Consider the following 18,764-nt stretch of genomic DNA (forward strand, 5'->3'; position numbering starts at 1 on the left):
AATCTTGCAATTCTTTGTGTTCAGCACAATCAGGAATCAACATCATTTTCTGTTTAAGTAGTCCCATAATATGTTGCTGACACTTTAACATATGAAACTGGCAATTTAAAGCCCTAATGGCCAAAGTAGCAGACTTGTATACCTTCTTACCCCATCTGTCTAAGGCTCTAGAATCTCTCTCAGAAGGGGTAGGATTTTTTGGCAACAGTAGCCTTAATGCCTTTTGGTCCTTGGGAAATGGTCTCTGGATCCGCAGAAAGATTCTTGAAGAGGAACTTGTGAGAGTCAGATACTCTGTAGTACCTGTCAGGTTTTCTGGGAGCTGGAGGTATAAAGTGTCTGGGGTAAGTCTAGATTCCAAGAAAGCATATCTACAATGTCCAGAACAGGAAGGATAGCTAAAGGCCTGTGATGAGGCAGGAGTAAGAATTCCCTAAATCTCTTTTTGGACTCAGAGTAATCCTGGCTTTCCCAGTGGAAATGCTCCCTAAGTGTATCCAAGGTTTCACTGAAAGAAAGATCTTCTGGAGGGGAAGCAGAGGGAATGGAATCCTCTGCATCAGAATCCTCATAAGTAGGATAAGGGGAAATCCTTGTAAACAGAAGGAGCAGAAATATCAGATTCCTGATTAGAAGAATCAAAACAAAGAGTTAGAAGGTCAAACTGAAAAAACAATCAGTAAAAAACTAAATGAAAACTTCAGCCAAGCTAGAACTTCCAATGAGTGACCTCCCACACCTCCTGTAACAGAGGCACATGGGATATATGCAAATGACCCTTACGAACATCAGGTGTTTCAGCTATATGACGATTCTGATTGCCCATGACTTTTACGTTTGAAGTCGTTTTAATGGACAATTTCAGGCTTTACTGCTATGAGGTTCTACTTCCTCCATCCATTTACCACACTTTTTTCCCATTTTTGCACATGGGTTCATGGTGTCACTTGTGACAATCATCTAGACCCAAGGCTTATACCACTGGGTGGCTAGCCTAAATGTGCTGTCTGCTGCTTATGATATAACAAGGACTATAACCAGCTCTACCACATATTATGACTGTTGATAATTTGTTGTATACACTGCTCTGAGCTCAAGTCGTGATGAAAAGGGTCAAAGCTTACCTACCTGTTAAATAAATAAATAAATGTGAAATGTTACTGTAGCTGTAGACATTTCATGTCATTTAACAATATTTGCAGTCAAAAGAAGGCATAACTGAAGTATAACTAAATTTAAAAAATTAATGAATCATTACATGGTTGTAAAGCATTAACAGTGGCCATTCTGGTAGCTTCCTTGAAGATAGCTGGTAAGGTATAATACTGATAATGTACTGGGAATTCCAGAACTGTTCTCAATCTGTACAAAAGGATACATTTAGAGACACCACATACTGGGGGTGGGAGATGTTGAAGGAATCATCATCATCATTAACAGTCCCCCTTTCCCCCATTTTTCTACATGGGTCGGGGTATCGTGTTAACTGTCGCCATCTCTCTTGATTCAATGCCACACTCCTGCCTTCTTCGACACTCATGCCTAACTGTCGTAAATCTTCTTTCACACAATCCATCCATCTCTTTGCTGGATGTCCTCATTTCCTCTTACCTTCTTCCTGTCTGTTCCAAATCTTTTTCACCAGATCATCTTCTGCTTTTCTGCACATGTCTGAACTATCATAACCTGTTCTGTTTGATCTTTTCTGCAACTGGAGCTACTTTCTGCTCTTATGTCCTCATTTCTTCATCCGTCCGACAGTGTGCACCCTACCACCATTCTCAGGCACTTCATTTCCATCACCTATGGCTCTCTCATGTTCTCTGCCTTTATTGCCCAGGTTTCTGTACCATACAGTAGTACTGGTCACACCACTTTCTTGTACACCTTACTTTTCAGATTATCTGGCATTCTTCTGTCATAAACTACACCTGAGACTCTATGCCAGTTGGCTGCAGCCCCTCTGATTCTAACCTTGACTTCTTCATTCAGACTTCCCTTTTCCTCAGTCACCCCTCCCAGATACTTGAGGCTATTTACCTGTTCAGCTGTCTTCTCTTCTATCTCAATTCTCAGCTTCTGATTTATCCAGTTTACTGCCATTACCACTGTTTTATCTGTGCTCAGTTTCATCCCATGTGCCTTCAGTTTTACTAAGGTAGTCCATCACCAGTATGAAAAGCAGTGGCCTCAGAGCTGAATCCTGATGAACACCCACTCCCACTGGGAAGCCCCTCTGTGAGGCTGAACACCGTCTGTACTTGAGTCATTGGATTCTTCTACATAGCCTGCACTAATTCTACCAATGTTTCTGGGGCTTGGAACCACAGGTGTACTGCCCAAATCAGCTTTCTTGGGAACTTGTCATATGATTTCTCCAAGTCTAGGAATACCTCGTCTCTAGCTTCTTCTCGACTACCACTGCAAACATCGGGTCAGTTCTGCTGCATCCTGATCTGAATCCGAACTGCTCATTTCCCACCTTACTTTCTACTACTCTACATATCTGTTTACCAATCACCCTCTCCAGAACTTTCATGCAATGTGATAGGTGTTTGATGCCTCTGTACTGCCCATACCTGTGGATGTCCCCTTTGTTCTTGTACATATGCCTTTCTCTCCACACTGCTATGAGTTCCCTCAGGAGCCATTCCTTCCCCATCTTACCCAGCACCTTTACCACAGCTGCTGTGATGTCATTTAAGCCTGCTGTTTTCCCTGACTTAATTTTCCTTAGTGCTACCCTCACTTGTTCTAGATTGGGCTGCTCTTCTTTTCTCATCATAGGCTGTTATACTGGGGCAGCACAGCTTCAGTTGGGTTTTCTTCATTCAGAAACTGCTGGAAATACTCCTTCCATCTGTGTTTGATGTCCTGTGGATTGGTGAGCAGGTTGTTGGTGGAATCACTTTTGAAGGGTGTCTGACTATCTTCTTTATCTTTCTGTATTTAGGTTCATAGGTTCATACTAGGCTATCTGCCCTGGGGCAATTATAAGCCTAGCCCGATTCTGTATGGCTTACGCCACCCCTTGATTTGAGTATACTGTGCCCTTTTTAAGGTTTAGTTTACTGTGCCTCTGTCTAATAGTGACACGGGAGTAATCCCTGGGACAAACCTACGATCCCCCATCCACTTATCGAGATTCTTCTTGAAGAGATTCAGTGAGGTGCTCTGCCTCACATGAACTGGAATTCTATTCCAGAGCGAGGGGAGCCTCTGGGTTATGAACCTGTCCCTCCAGCAAGTTCTATTTATTTCTGTGCTGAGGTTGAAGTCCCTCGAGCGTGTGGCTCTAAGGGATTTAGATTTACTGAGGTGGAGCATGTCCATTAATTCTGGATTTGACATAGCTTTGTATGTCAGGCATAGATCGCCTCGAAGTAGGACGTATGCAACTGAGTAGAGCTGGAGGTTTTTTAACCGAGCAGCATATGGCATCTGTTTGAGACCCTTGATCCTCTTGGTGAGATACTCTTGGGGTCTTTCTAATTGCTGCAGATGTCGGGTAAGGTACATTCCAAAAGGGGCATTGTATTCTATGATGGGCCTGATGAGGGATGAATAAAGGGGCACGATTACCTCTCTTGATCTAGATGTGAAACCCTTCGTGATGAGGTGGGCTATGTAGAAAGTCTTTCTAACCACTTTGGCAATGTGTTTTTCAAAGGAGAGATTGCTATCAACTTGGGTCCCCAGGTCCCTAATAACTTTCTCTGTACTTAATGGGTTTCCGCCTATGTGGTAATTTGTGGGCACATTGTTTTTGCCAAAGGGTATGACTATACATTTTTTGGCATTTAGCTTTAAACCATGGCGCTGGCACCAGTTATCTGTCTCTGTGAGACCTTTTGAAGGATGTTTGTGTCAGCTGGAGAGTTGATTATGGCGCCCAGTTTGCAGTCGCTCTGCGAACTTGGTGAGCCATAGTCCTCCCACGTTTGCCTATACCTCGGAAAAGTATATACCGAACAAGAGTGGTCCCAGGACAGAACCCTGTGGGACACCACTTGTGACCAGTTTCGAGTCTGACATGGCTCCAGCAACTCTCACTCTGTGGGTTCTGTCTTTGAGCCAGTTTGCGACCCATCTTGTGACATAGGGGTTTATATTTAAGCTGGATAGCTTATCTATGATGCCAGTGGGGTATTGTGTCAAATGCCTTTGCAAGGTCCAGATAGGCTGTGTGGACTACCTTCCCTTCATCTATGGCTTTGGTGACTGTTTCAAAGACGTCAACCAGGTTCAAAAGGCAGGATCTGCCCTTGACAAAGCCGAACTGGGTAGGATCTAGTGTCTGTAGGTCCCCAATGTCTTTGTTTATGAGCTCCATGATGATCCTCTCCATAGCCTTGCAGACTAAGCTAGTCAGGCTTATGGGGCGATAGTTTCCAGGGTCCATAGAGGCTCCACCTTTGTGGAGTGGGACCACTGTTGCTGTACGCCATTCTGTGGGCACATATCCTGTAGTGAAGCTGAGATTGTATAGCTGTTTTATTTGAGGGATTAGTTCCTCTTGTAGTTCATGTAGGACGCAACCTGGGACGCCATCTGGTCCCATGGAAGCAGTGTTTTTGCTTTGGAGAGGGCAGCCTTCACCTGAGCATCTGAGATATTTGGGTGGCAGCCCTCTGCCGGGATAGATACTTGCTCTTTTGGGGGGAGGGGGGGGGGGTTTGCACTGAACCCGTCTGCCAGGATATTGGAGATGTCTGTGGGTTCAGTGTATTTTTTGTCGTTTAGAATCAACTCAGAACAAGTCTGGGAGTTGCATCCCAGGTTTCTAACATAATTGAAAAAAGCCTTATGATGGTCTTTGGTGTCCTGTGCAATTTTTCTCTCGAAGCTGGCCTTGGAGGATTTTATGAGGGATCGTAATTTTTTGCTAGTACTGATCAGAGATGCCTTCCCTATTAGGGATTTTGCTCTATCATGTAGTAGCTTCCTCCTTCTGTTGTACAGTTTATTTATGGCAGGGGTCCACCAGACTGGACGCCTGCCTTTGGATGATTGGGTCTTGGTTTTGTTTGGGATAGCATGATCCATGCATTCCTGGAGATGTCCGTAGAATGCATTTATATAGGATTCTGCAGTTTGGGCTGTAGTTTCCACTGGCCCTGGGGCCTTGAAGGATTCCACTTCAGTTTTGAGAAGTGAGAAGTTCGCTTTTGAGAAGTTTTTCACTGTGGTTTTCTGGGCTGGGGTGGGGTCGGGATGTGGACATCCAGTGAAATTAATTTATGGTCTGATCTTACCAATGAGGGATATACTTCTGGTGTGGAGCATAGAGTCCCCATGTTGGTAATGATCAGGTCTAGTATGTTGTCCCCTCTTGTGGGAGTGGTGACTAGTTGTTCCATAGCATTTGAGTTTATAATTTCCAGGAATCTTTGGGCTAAGGTGCTGGGGCTTGAGTAGTGCTTCCAGTCAATGTTTGGGTAGTTGAAGTCGCCCAATATAATGGTGTTCGGAGAGATCTTCATGTTCTCCAATGTTTTCAGGAAAGCCGAATGGGATTCCTGACTTTGAGAGGGTGGTCTGTAGGATGCTATAAACTGAAAAGCAGTCTTGCCCACTGTTAGTTGCACATGGATGGTCTCCGATACTTTGTGCAATGCCACTAACCTGGAGGTGTGGATATCCTTGATAAATATGGAAACTCCCCTCCTTTTGTGGTTCGGTCCGGGTTTTGGGGCGAAAAGCATGATATGAGGTATAGCCTGGTAGTGCTGGGGTGCTCTCTGGAGCCTTGAACCAGGTTTCTGTCACTGCACAGATATCGATGTTCTCCATACTGAGGAGAGCTTGAGTGCGTGCATCTTGAGGTTAAGACTTCTGGCGTTTAGCAGCATTACCCTTAGTTTCTTGTTCCTTGTGCTGTCTATGGGGGTGGGTTTGACTTTTGAGCCTTGCCTAAAAAGGCACTATGGGGGTGGCAAGAGCCTTTGCCAATATCTGAAAGCCCAGTGGTGACAGGTGCAAGCCATCCCTAGCGAAGCAACGTGGCTTGTCGAGGATGTCATCCCAGGCTGACAGACACTGGATCCCCTTTGAATGACACCAAAATTTTAGCCAATTGTTAAAATCGATCATTTTGTCTTTGTACTGTGGCATCATTCTAGGTGATGGTAAGATGCTGCTCAAGGTCAGGGTCATACCAGCCTGGGCTACATGATCAGAGAGCTCCTCTATGTCTCTTTTCATGTAGTCCAGGGAAGTACGTCTCAGGTCATTCACACCAGCATGTACAATGACTGAGTCATATTTGTATTTGCTTTGGAGTGACCTGAGTGCTTGCGTTATGTGTCGGATCCTAGCACCTGACAGGCAGCTCACTGTGACCTTCTCTTTATTCAGCCTGGTGAGCGGGACGTCAGTGTGTCTGACAATAGAGTCACCTATAACAAGAGTATCAGGTGTGTTATTCAGTCTTAAGGGCTGTGGCTGCTTGGCACACTGACTTTGTGGGTTATGTGTGTTTTGTTTTGAGGTAGCGTTTGCTTGGATGTCTGCTTTGGAGGTCTCTGTTGCTTAGGTAGATTTTTATTTAGAGCCTCCGAGTATGTTTTTGTGTATTTATGTGTTTGGTTCGCTGATGTGGTGGGACTATGTGATACTGGAATTGTGTTGTGTGAGGTTACCTTCTCCTCCTGACTGGTTACACCAGTTTTGAGATGAGAGAGCTCAGCCTCCAGTTTGGCTAAATAGTTGCATCTCTCACATATATTTGAACCTGTTTGGAGGAGGAGAGGGTTGTCCGTGTACATGAGACAGTTGTAACATTGCCTCAGAATGCCCAGATTCACCATCTGGACTGGAGAGGAAACCATTGACTGACCTTTGGACATGCTAGAGTAATAGGGAAACTGAATTCAAGATGGACCAATAGAGGACACGGTAATCGTAGAGAGTATAAGAGTAAGTAGTGCTTATGGTTTAATAGTGCTAACTTGTAGGATTACTTAATTGGACCAGTGAAGGGCCTTAGAATGAGAATATGGTGTTTAAATTGAGAGATAGAGCAGTTCTAAGGGAAAAAGTGAAGAGCAGACTTTGTGGAGCCAGGAATAGTTTAAACCCAATTAAGCGGCACTGCCCGCTGTTGCGCTATGCACAAAAATGCGCAAAAGAGGGTTTTAAGAGAGGAAGATGAAGGAGTTTTGGAATTGACCCAAAATGGCCAATAAAACTACAGTTTCAAGTCAGTAACCACTCCCACAGGGGCAGGTAGGCTGCTCAATGTTTTTCACTGCCACTGATCAACAGAGAGACTTTCCTTTAGCCCAAGCAAAAAATGGCCTCACAGAAACTTACAAACAGTTCAAGAACAGCAAGCCTGTAACTGAACTTTTTAAATCTCAGAAAAGTGGGAAAAAGCAAGATTTTTTTTGTTTTGTTTTTCAGAGATAGCAGAGGTTAACAAGTATCAACAAGTTATAACAGTGCAGTAAATGACCCCACACAAGAGTGCTAGGCCAAAGACAGATAAAATGCAAGTTTTGAGAAAAAAACGATTTTAAAAATAAGTGCAAACAGGAAATTCAGCAAACAGCTCTAGGTTGTGCTCTAAATACAGTTACTAATGCAGAAATCAAATTTAACAAGCCAGAAAATGCTCAAAATAGGCGGCTATGCAGAAAAACTTAGCAAATAAACAGAGGAAAAATACTTAGTCTCAAAAGTGGCTCCTTTCTTCTCTCAGCGTTTTCTCCTCTTGGTGGGTGCTTCTCCAACAGCCAACAAGCCTGAAAGACACCAAAACCATGAGGCAACCAGGTTTTAAGAGAGGAAGATGAAGGAGTTTTGGAATTGACCCAGAATGGCCAATAAAACTACAGTTTCAAGTCGGTAACCACTCCCACAGGGGCAGGCAGGCTGCTCAATGTTTTTCACTGCCACTGATCAACAGAGAGACTTTCCTTTAGCCCAAGCAAAAAATGGCCTCACAGAAACTTACAAACAGTTCAAGAACAGCAAGCCTGTAACTGAACTTTTTTAAATCTCAGAAAAGTGGGAAAAAAGCAAGATTCTTTTTTGTTTTTTTGTTTTGTCAGAGATAGCAGAGGTTAACAAGTATCAACAAGTTATAACAGTGCAGTAAATGACCCCACACAAGAGTGCTAGGCCAAAGACAGATAAAATGCAAGTTGCCTTGCAACCTGATACAGTTTCATTGTGCCACCTGAGTCACTTTCCAGAAGTTGGTCAAGTGCCTCCGATGCCCTTTTTTTTGCTACTGCAACTCCTTTCTTAGCTTCTTTGTTAGCCAACTAGTATTCATTCATAGCTTGGTTGGTCTTTTCTATCTCCCACTTTTTCCTGCACTCATTTCTTTTGATGACTTCCTGGACTTCTGCATTCCACCTCCAGCTTCCCTTGTGTAGTTTATTTCCATATCTGGCTTGACCACATATCTGTTTTGTAGTCCTCACACATGTTGTTTTAAGGTGATGCCATTCTTCTTCAACTCCATCTATTAACTCTTTTTCTTGGGTTACTAGAGCCCTGAGTATTTCCATGAACTGTTGTGCTTTTACTCCAGTTAACTTCCAAGTCTTCAGCTTGGTCTCTGTTGACCGTTGAGCCTCCTCTGACCACGGCTTGCAGCTGACTGTGGCAACCAGTGACTTTTGCTGTGGGCCGACTGTTTCACAGGGATGACTTTGCAATCATTGATTCTACCCCAATGTCCCTTCCTTAGTAGGAGGAATTCTACCCAAGTTGCATGTTGGCCACTCTTGTATGTGACCTTGTGACTCTCTCTCTTTCTGAACCATGTGTTGGCTAATATCAAGCTATTTGCCAGAAAGAAGTCTACAATGGCCTCTCCTTCTTTATTTCTGTTGACCCACCCATATAGACCCGGGCAGTCCTGATATGTGCATTCAAGTCACCCATTATCAACACCAATTCCTGTCCTGTTTTACAAGTAGGTCCTACAACTGCTATCTGACTGCACTGTTTTCCTCACTATCACAACCCTGATGTGGGGTATTGGGCTGAGATTATGAATACTGCCCTAGCATTACACTGCAGTCTGATTGCCATGAGTCTGTCACTAATTCTGATGATATCACTCACTGCCTTCTGAAGCCTGTTACTCCAATTCCCACACCATTTCTATCCTGTCCTCCCTTCCTGAGTAGTAGGCTCTAGATGCCAAGCCAAGTAGCTTCGCTGTACTGCGCTTCCATCTTGTCTCTTGGATACATAGAATGTCCGGCCTCCGCCATATCATCATGTCATTCACTTCCAAGTTGCATTCTGTCAGTGAACTTACATTAAGTGTAGCAATTCTCAGTTCATGTTTGGCAGGTTGATTGGTTTTACATCCAGCTTTCACTCAACAGAGCTATCCCAGGTAAAAAGATGTTATGTACCTACTATAACGTTCCATATTAGTTGTCTTAATCTCGCCCTCTTTCTTGCTTGTTGGGATCGGAGCTGATCCTCAGCTCCGACTCGGCCATCTTCTATAGCTCGAGAGCTGTTTACTGGCTCGAGGCTATCCCTTATCCCATGATGCCTAGCACTAGCTACCCAGATCTCGTTTGTAATAGCTAACCCCAGACATAGCCAGAGAATCAACCTGTCCAAACAAACAGGTTGAGCAAACCTGTAATACTCTCTCAGTCAGTAGAGGAAACAAACCAGAGAAAACTCATCCAGTGAAACCAAAACTCCTCTCGATCCAATAGGTCAGGGAGACGGAGGGTGGGACGCAAGAAAGAAGGCGAGATGAAGACAACTAACATGGAACGTTATGGTAGGTACAAAACTTCTTTATGTTAAGTTGTCTATCTCGCCTTCGTTTCTTGCTTGTTGGGACAGCGTCCCTAGCACCTACAATCCCGGGTGGCTCATTGGAACAGACACTTCAGAACAGTGGAACCAAAGTTAGCTCTACTCCTGGAGGCCATGTCTAACTTGTAATGAGAAATAAAAGTATGAGGATTTGCCCAGGTGGCAGTAGCACAGAGTCCATGGGCAACCTAGCCTGGAAGGCTACAGAGGTGGCCAAAGCCCTAGTAGAATGACCTTTCAGTTTGACAGACCACTCTTTGTTTCTTAGTTGATAGATGAAGGTAATAATGTGAGACAACCACCTGGACAGAGTCACTTTGGAAACTGGAAGACCCTGTTTGCTCCTAGCATAGGAAAGGAAAAGTTGGTCAACTTTCTTATATCCTTCGTTCTATGCAGGTAAAAACGCAATTGTCTATGAACATCCAATTGGTGTAGTTTGTATTCTGCCTTGTTGGTGTGGTTAGGGAAAAACACAGGGAGGTCTATAGATTGGTTTAGGTTATTCTCCGAGGAGACTTTCGGAAGGAAGGAGGGAGGGATTAGTTCTCAGAGCAACCTTGTCCTTATGTAAAACTAAGTACGGAGGACGAACACTCAGTGCCTGAAGTTCCAAGACACGTCTGGCTGAGGTAATAGCTACCAGAAAGAGAGTTTTCCAAGATAGGAACTTAATGGAGCAGGATGCAGCTGGTTCAAAAGGGGGCATAATCAAGGAGGCTAGTACCAAATAAAGGTCCCAAGGAGGAGGGGGATCTCTTACTGGAGGCCTAAGGAGAGTAGTCCCTCTGAGAAAGGCTTTACACAGCTTATGAGACATAATGTTTAGATTAGAAAACCCAACATGAAAGTTAGAGATGGCCGCTAGCTGAACCCTGATTGTGGCAGAAGCGGACCCGGAATAGAAAAGCTCTGTTAGGAACTCCAAGATTTCGTGCACTGGGGCTGAAAAGGGATCTATGTTCCTAGCCTCTGCCCAACAAGAGAAACGTTTCCATTTGCTAACATAAGTCTTCCTAGTGGCGGATTTGTGAGAGGAGACAATAATCTCACGCACGACTGGGGAAATTCTGGGAAGCCTGGCTAAGGTTGGAATTGGATCAACCAAGCTGTGAGCTGGTGTGTTTGGAGGGATTGATGCAGCTCTCCTGATTGATGAATCAGTAGGTCTGGAATAGGATCCAGAGTCCAGGGCTGCTCGATGAGGTAATGGTGCAGGAACGGAAACCATATCTGTCGAGGCCAGTAGGGGGCAATGAGGATCATTTTGCAACCCAACGGAATAGCTTTCTGTATGAGTTTGGGTATAAGAGGGAACGGAGGGAAGGCATAAAGCAGTCCCAGAGGCCAATCGTGGACTAGAGCATCTCTGGGAGGGTGACCGGGAAGCGGTAAAAGGGAGAAGTAGTTGCTGCATTTGTTGTTGAAGAGGGTGGCAAACAGATCATAGCAAGGCTGTCCCCATTTGCGGAAGATCAGATCCTCAACTACCTGATTCAGAGACCACTCGTGAGGCATGAGAATAGCTCTGCTGAGCCTGTCCGCTATGACGTTGGACTTTCCAGGGATGTGCGTCGCAATCAGAAATCGTTGGGAAGAAATCGCCCACTGCCAGAGTCTGAGTGCTTCTCGACATAGGGGGTAGGACCTGGTTCCACCCTGCTTGTTGATGTACCACACCACTGACATGTTGTCCGTTTGAATTGCAATGGTCCTAGAAGAGAGAGAGTCCTGACGGGCTTGCAATGCTAGGAGCATGGCTCTCATATCCAAGACATTTATGTGCAAATGGTACTCATGAGGCTGCCAAGTGCCTTGGACTGTCCTGCCCTGATAATGCCCCCCCCACCCTATCAGTGAGGCATCCGTGGTCACTGTGGCAACCGGAGGGCACTGAATGAAGGGTCTGCCCTGAGTCACTAGAGGGGAGACCATCCACCAGGAAAGGTGTCTTTTGCATGCTTCTGTAATCATGATCATATGAGACATGGGGAGCTGTTGGAAGGACCACTGTGTGAATAGAAGCCACTGAAGGATTCTCATGTGAAAACGGGCCAAGGGTATCAGAAGAATTGCTGCTGCCATAGAGCCTAGGGTTTGAAGGACATACCTGACTTGTACCCTTTTGCACTGCATGAGGAATTGAACCTGCTGGCGAATTTTGGACACCCTGTCTGAAGGTAGCTTTGCGTACATGCTCCTTGCGTCTAAGTCTGCTCCTATATAAGTAATAGATTGACAGGACAATAAGGCAGATTTTTCAAAATTTATAGTAATGCCTAGCTGAGAGCAAATTTAAATTGTGTAGTCCCTGGCTTGAAGAAGTTGATGCCTGGTAGTAGCAGTGAGGAGCCAGTCGTCTAGATATGGAAACACCTGGAATCCTTGAAGCCTCAGGTGAGCCGTGACCACTGCCATACATTTGGTGAACACCCTGGGGGCTGTGGTGAGACCAAAGGGCAGAGCTCTGAACTGGTAATGACTGGCTCCCAGCCGGAAGCGAAGGTACCTCCTGGAGCGTCTGTCCATCTTGATATGATAGTACACATCCTGGAGATCTATGGAGCACATCCAATTGTCCTGACCCAGAAAGGGTAGAATGGACTGTAGCTTGACCATCTGAAACTTTGTTCTTTGAACAGACTTGTTCAGTCTGGTGAGATCCAAAATAGGTCTCCAGTCCCCTGTCTTTTTTGGTACCAAAAAGAACCTTGAGTAAGTTCCGGATTCGTATTAGTCTGCCGGAACTTCCTGGATGACTCTTTTTTTCTAGCAGTTTTGAAACTTCTATAACTGCTTGGTCCCTCAGATTGGGTGGAACATCTCGGGGGGACTTGTGTGACGGTAAAGGGGGTTGAAAGAATGGGATTCTGTAACCTCTGGATATGATTGAATGTACCCATTTGTCTTGCGTTAGGTTTGGCCAGGCCTTTGGGTACATTGAAAGTCTTCCCCCGACTGCCTCCAGAGGCGGACAGTCGGGCAACACTTCAGGGATGTTGGAAGGGCTTGTCAGAGAAAGATTCTCTGCTGCCCTGATTCTGCGGACCCCCTCTGCCACGAGGGCGGCGTCTGTTGTTATTATTATTTCCTCCTCTGCCCCTGGAGGAAAAATCACCACGTGTGTCAGGCGAAGCTCCCTGAGATTTGCAAAACCACATTTTCCCACTCTTCTGACCCTTCAAGTATGGTCTGGAAGGAGTGGAAAAACGGACTCCCATGGCAGAGAGAGTCTTGCTTTCCTGCTCACACCTAGTGAGAGTGTCTTTCACCTGTGGTCCAAAAAGAAAGGAACCGTCAAAGGGAGTGTTGGTGAATGATGCTCTAAAGGGTTCCGCAAAGTTACACAGCCGCATCCATGCAAGTCTCCGAAGTGCCACACCTGTGCCTGAAGCTCTACTCGCACCATCGGCTGCATAGGAAATGAGCCTCATGGAGGAGTTGACTACTGAGTTAAGGGTTGCCAGATGAGAAGCCACTTTAGCCTGAGCCCCTTCAGCTAATGGATCCTGAAGGATATCTCCGAGCTCTTTCAGGAGATCCCTCTGAAGCCTGGTGAAATGGCATAAGTAGTTCAGTGACCTCATGGAGAAGGTCGCTGAAACAAACATTCGCTTCCCATATCTGTCCATGGTCCTGGACTCCTTGTTAGGAGGATGGACAGAGGAAGAAGTTTCCGCTAACTCCTTTTTAGTGGCTGCTACTACCACCATGGCATCCACGGGAACACCCTTAGCAAGGAACTGCCTGTCTGGGGGAGCAGTGATAAACCTGCCTGGCCTCCTTGGGGTTGGTTCCACTGTATCCGGGGCTGACCAAGCCCTTCGAGCCACCACTGACATTAGTGGATCAAAGGGCGGAGAAATCCAAGAGGTGGAAGGTCGGGAACCGAACGCACCCAGGAATATGGATTCATCCTCAGTAGGGGGAAGGGTATTCCAGTTCCCCCTCGGTTTAAGCATTTCTAGGATGTCCGCAAAGGAAACATCTTCAGAGGGGGATCTTGGGGACCCTTCCGATTCATCCAAATCCGTATCCGAAGTGACAGAGTCGGGGGAGTCAATGTGCTTCCTCTTGCACTTCTTCTTCCGAGGGGGCTCCTCTGAATGATCAGGGGAGGCCTCGGAGGAAGAGGAAACACCCAATGGGGTGGTCTGGAGCACTGGTTCCCCACGCTTGGGGTCTGGAGGAGGGACAGAGGTTGATGCAGGCACTATGGGGGACAGAGCCAGTGGGGTTGAAGGTGAAGCTGACTGGGAGGCCAGCACACTCCTCATGACATCGAAGGTGTCCCTGCCACGATGCAGAGAAGGCTCTGGCTCTGAGGAGACCGGAATCCTCCTCCGCACCGAGAGAGACCGCTCCGAGGCCGATGTAGGAGTCCAGCTCACCTGCGCCGACGCTCCGAGAGGGAGAGCGGGGTCGGACAAGGGTCCGATGCCACTCGCCCCCTCGGAGCTGACGAGGGAGTCTTGGCACCCAGATCCCTCAATGGAAGGCACCATCGATGGGATTGGAGCCGACGACAGATCCGAAGGAGAAATCATAATCGGAGCCGACGGTTCCACGACTCGAACCCCAATAAACTCCGGCTCTGAGCTCAATGGAGTCGGAGGAGGAACATCGATAGAAATGGATGGAGCCGACACCTGATGAGGAGGGCTGGACAACATTTTGGCCAGTGCCTGCGACTTCAAAAACCTACTGACCACTCTCTCCACGTCATGGTCTGAGAGTCTAGAGGACCGAGAAGAATGTGAAGATCTATGACTATGGTCACTCTGCAAAACGGGGGATCGAGAAGCTGAACGAATGGAGTCTAGCCAAGGGGACCTCTGCCTTTTTTGGGTCCTTGACGGCTCTGAGGGTACTAGTGGAGCTGACAAGGAAGCAGTCTCCTTGGTTCCAGCCGGGACCGAAGAGGTAGTAGGCAAGGTTGGGGCCAATGACGGCTCCGAGCTGGGAGACGACGATTTGGCTGGTTTAGGGGATTTCACTGGCTGAGCATTGGCCGGTGAATCCTGAGGCTTGACAAGACCTCTCAAAATAAGTTTATTCTTGCACTCTTGCAGAACACTTGGGCTAAATGCATGGCAGATAGAACAAGAGTCCTGCAGGTGCACTGCGCCTAGGCAACAGATGCAAGAAGTGTGCCCATCTGTCAGAGACATCTTCTGACAGCATGAGTCACACTTCTTGAATCCTGACACTTTGGATTCTTTAAACATACCCTGTCAAAAAAAGAAATCACAACTCTAAATTACTTTGGCCAACAGGCCAGCACACTAAGAAGTAAAAACTGAACACTACCACAAAAAACGCAATATAAGATAGATTTTTTTTTTTTTTTTTTTTTAAGACTAGGGAGCCTCTAACTCAAACGGCTACCTAACCAAAACATTAAACAGTACTACATGGGGGAACTCTCTAATTTAAATGAGTTCTAAGGGGGGGAACTACAATACACTAGCTAAATCTACTAGTTATCGCTATAATATAACAACAATTACCCTAAAAAACCCTAATCTGACAAAAAAAGGCAGATTAATAAAGTTATACAAGCCTGAGCCAGTAACCATGAACCTCGCAGCTGAAGTGGCAAATGAGATCTGGGTAGCTAGCACTAGGCATCATGGGATAAGGGGTAGCCTCGAGCCAGTAAACAGCTCTCGAGCTATAGAAGATGGCCGAGTCGGAGCCGAGGATCGGCTCCGATCCCAACAAGCAAGAAACGAAGGCGAGATAGACAACTTAACATCCCAGGTTGGGCAACTAGGCACTGGCCGGCCAGTATCTTATTGACCCAGGGCTGCTGGGCTTTATGGCAGGCACACACTGGTCAACAGGGGCACTTGCACCCCTCTCACTGTTAGCATGGGTCCCTGGCATAGGTTAGAGTAGACCAGGTCCTCAACCCACACCAATAACTACACATGCCAGTTTTTGGTGACATTAGTCAACATGTCTGAATCATCTAGAGTCATATTTTACACCGTCAATTGGCCAGGCCTGCCACAGCATGCAGTCTGTGATCCGTGTTCTCGTACCTTGAAGATACTGCGCACCACAGTAGATGCCCAAAGCAGTTGGCCTATACAACTCTTCCCCTATAAGACACCATATAGAGAGTCAGTGCTGCTGCTCACAGCTTCATTCATTCGTGAGTTTGAGATTCAGTATCTTGTACATGACAGGCAAAGACCTTAACCATTTTGCCAAATGGTCTCCCAGTAGAGGTTTTTGTCTGTGACCTTTGCTGCTAGACCAACTTTACAGTTTTCCCTTTGATGAATATTTGTTCAAGTATGGCTGCCAAAACAATCAGTAAAATAATAAGTAAATAGTAAATGTAAATATAAATTACCAATGATGAAAGCAATTATTATAACCAATTTAATACAGCTTAGTGACAGGATTTGAAACTTCTTTTCAGCCACAGCAACGCCTGCATGAATCTGGGTTTCCCAAAACTTGTAATCTTCAAAGCCAAGTTCTTCACTGATGCCTCAATGCCTCAGTCATCACCACCCCAACCCCAGCAGAGATATGTGGTGCTTTTGAATGCATCTATTGCAGAAGTTGAGAAGTGTCAATTTCATTTCAAATTCAATGCATTCCTTCCTTTTTTCTAAAGGTATATATATAACATTTTTTTAAATCAAGCTCCATTTCCTGGCTACTAAGATGAAAAACAGGAAAGATAACATCCAATTATTCCACTTGCTGGTCTGAAAATTTGATTAGTTACAGGGTTACATGTTTCACTTGCTCAGTTAGAATTTAGGGAGGGATAATAGGGGTGTACCACATTAAATGCCCAGTGTTGTACTCAGTCCAGAAACAGATATGTGGTGAATTATTACATATATTGTATGAAAGCATAAATATTACAGCTATTAAGGATACATACATACAGTCTAGGATTTATACTCATTCACTTTTATCTATTTCTAGTTTTCTTATTTTAAAGGCCCAGATACATGATAATCACAGCCTCTATCTACCTTAGTAGAAACACAAGGATGGTCCTCCTACTACACAAGTAATAGTTATTCCCCGAGAAAAAAATATCAATTAATAATAAAAAGGAAATCATTTAATTAAAGAAATGTAACAACATCAGTAAAAAGTATTCATGAAATGCAGACTAGTTCTGTAATTAGGCTTAGGGCTCTGCAATATTAGACTTGTATCAAATGCAGCACTGCCAACGAATGACTAACTGTACCATAAATAAATAACATTAATGATAAGTATTCCAGAAATGCATATTAGTTCTGCAATGAGGATTAGGTAACTATATCTAATGGAGCAGTGACAATATATCCCTTACTGTACCTATTTACATCAGTTCATATTGCTTTGATAGATACTTGCTATCACATACTTATACGGCCGCGGTGGTGCAGCGCCATTGTCGCCTCACAGCAAGACGTTCTCCCATTCGATTCTCGGCTGGAGCACCTCCTGTGTGGAGTCTGCATGTCCTCCCCGTGGTCGGGTGAACTTTAAAGACATGCAGGTAAGTGCGAGCATGAATGGGTGTGCCTTCTTTGAAGGTTGGGTGTCGGGCTTGCAACCCAGCACTGTAAAATCCACTGCCAATCATTAGCAGACCAGAGTTCCACTGTGGCGACCCCTAACCGGGAAAAGCTGCAAGTACCCATACTGCAGTGCTGTCATTTAAGACATACTGAATAAAAATATTAATGTCATTATTTTCTTTTGAAATAAAAGCAATTACATTGAAATACTTATGAGTTCTTCTCTTGTTTCCTTTTTGTCTCCTTCTGCAGGTCCAAAAGAACCTGTGGCACCTCGAGACTGCAATCGACTAGTTGATGAGGAGATCACCACCACCATCCCGGGACTGTTTCACAGAGTGGGACTGGGGGTTCCACCCCAGTGAACACCCCAGAGCAGGGTAGACAGGAAAGCAGGCATCCTAAGATTAGCGGAGGGAGCTGTGTAGAGGCAGTGGGCTCATATCAAAGTCTCTTTCTGTGGATGCAAGACCTTTTGTCTCAGTCATCTCCAATCACTAAGCCATCAGAGGTTTTGAAGCCCACACCACCAGAGTCCTTATGCTCCAAAACATCAGGGCAGAAAACAATCTGAAGCTCTCTAGTCAAGGGAGGAAGTGTCAGTGAGAGTCTTTTCCACACCCTTTTTGTGTCTGTCCATCTTCTGTCCGTCAACCTTACATAGTGTCCCTGTCTGTCTTTCCTATCTTTTATGTGTTTGTCAATAACCTTATCCCTTCCCTAACCCTCTCCATCATGCCCTTAATCCTTTCCCATCCTACTCGCTTATACACATACCTATATACATGGAAAAAAAGCAGGTTTATCCCTACCAAAAAAACAAAACAAAAAAAATACCCATTCACTTCTATCTCTTCCAGCATAACCCTCTTAATGCCTTCCTGTTGTGCTCTTCATTTGATCTCTCCCCTCTTTCAGCCTTTCCTATCTTCCCCCATTCCTAAGTTATAAAAGTCCAAACCTGCACAGTGAAGCAAGAATGTATAAATGTTTTGGTATGTCATTAGCCAAAAACACCGAGCCACAGACAGCGCAAGTTCTCTTAGAAAGTTCCCATAATACTAACACAAGTTGGCATTCATTGTTGACTGCCAAGATCATGTGAAGACATTCAGAAACTACAAACATGTAGCACTTACACGTTTGCTTTCTTTGTGGTTCATTTTACACAGATTCAGCTGTGCAAAGTTTTACTGGAAATTTATTTGCAGGCCCAGGAAATTTGAAAGACAGCACTGCAAATTCAGTTATTACATTTAGGCAAAGCAGAGTGATTCACACATTTGCCTTGCAGGTGTGCAGACTGGAAGTATGAATACCATCCTCTGTAGTCCTAACTCACCCTTAGACTCTGTTTGTTTACACAGACACAGACACACGTTTTTTTTTTTCTCAAAGCCAGTGTTACATCTGTAC

General features: G+C 45.2%; 1 protein-coding gene across 2 annotated transcripts in view; it reads right to left on the bottom strand.

The window, feature by feature from the left end:
• The window catches only part of ZFP64 (ZFP64 zinc finger protein), a 332,799-nt gene that overhangs the window by 50,072 nt on the left and 263,963 nt on the right, over positions 1 to 18,764 (bottom strand). The gene's annotated exons all lie outside the window — the stretch shown is intronic.

The sequence above is a fragment of the Protopterus annectens genome, chromosome 12.part0, assembly GCF_019279795.1.
Source record: "Protopterus annectens isolate FY-2018-M chromosome 12.part0, PAN1.0, whole genome shotgun sequence".
Lineage (NCBI taxonomy): Eukaryota > Metazoa > Chordata > Ceratodontiformes > Protopteridae > Protopterus > Protopterus annectens.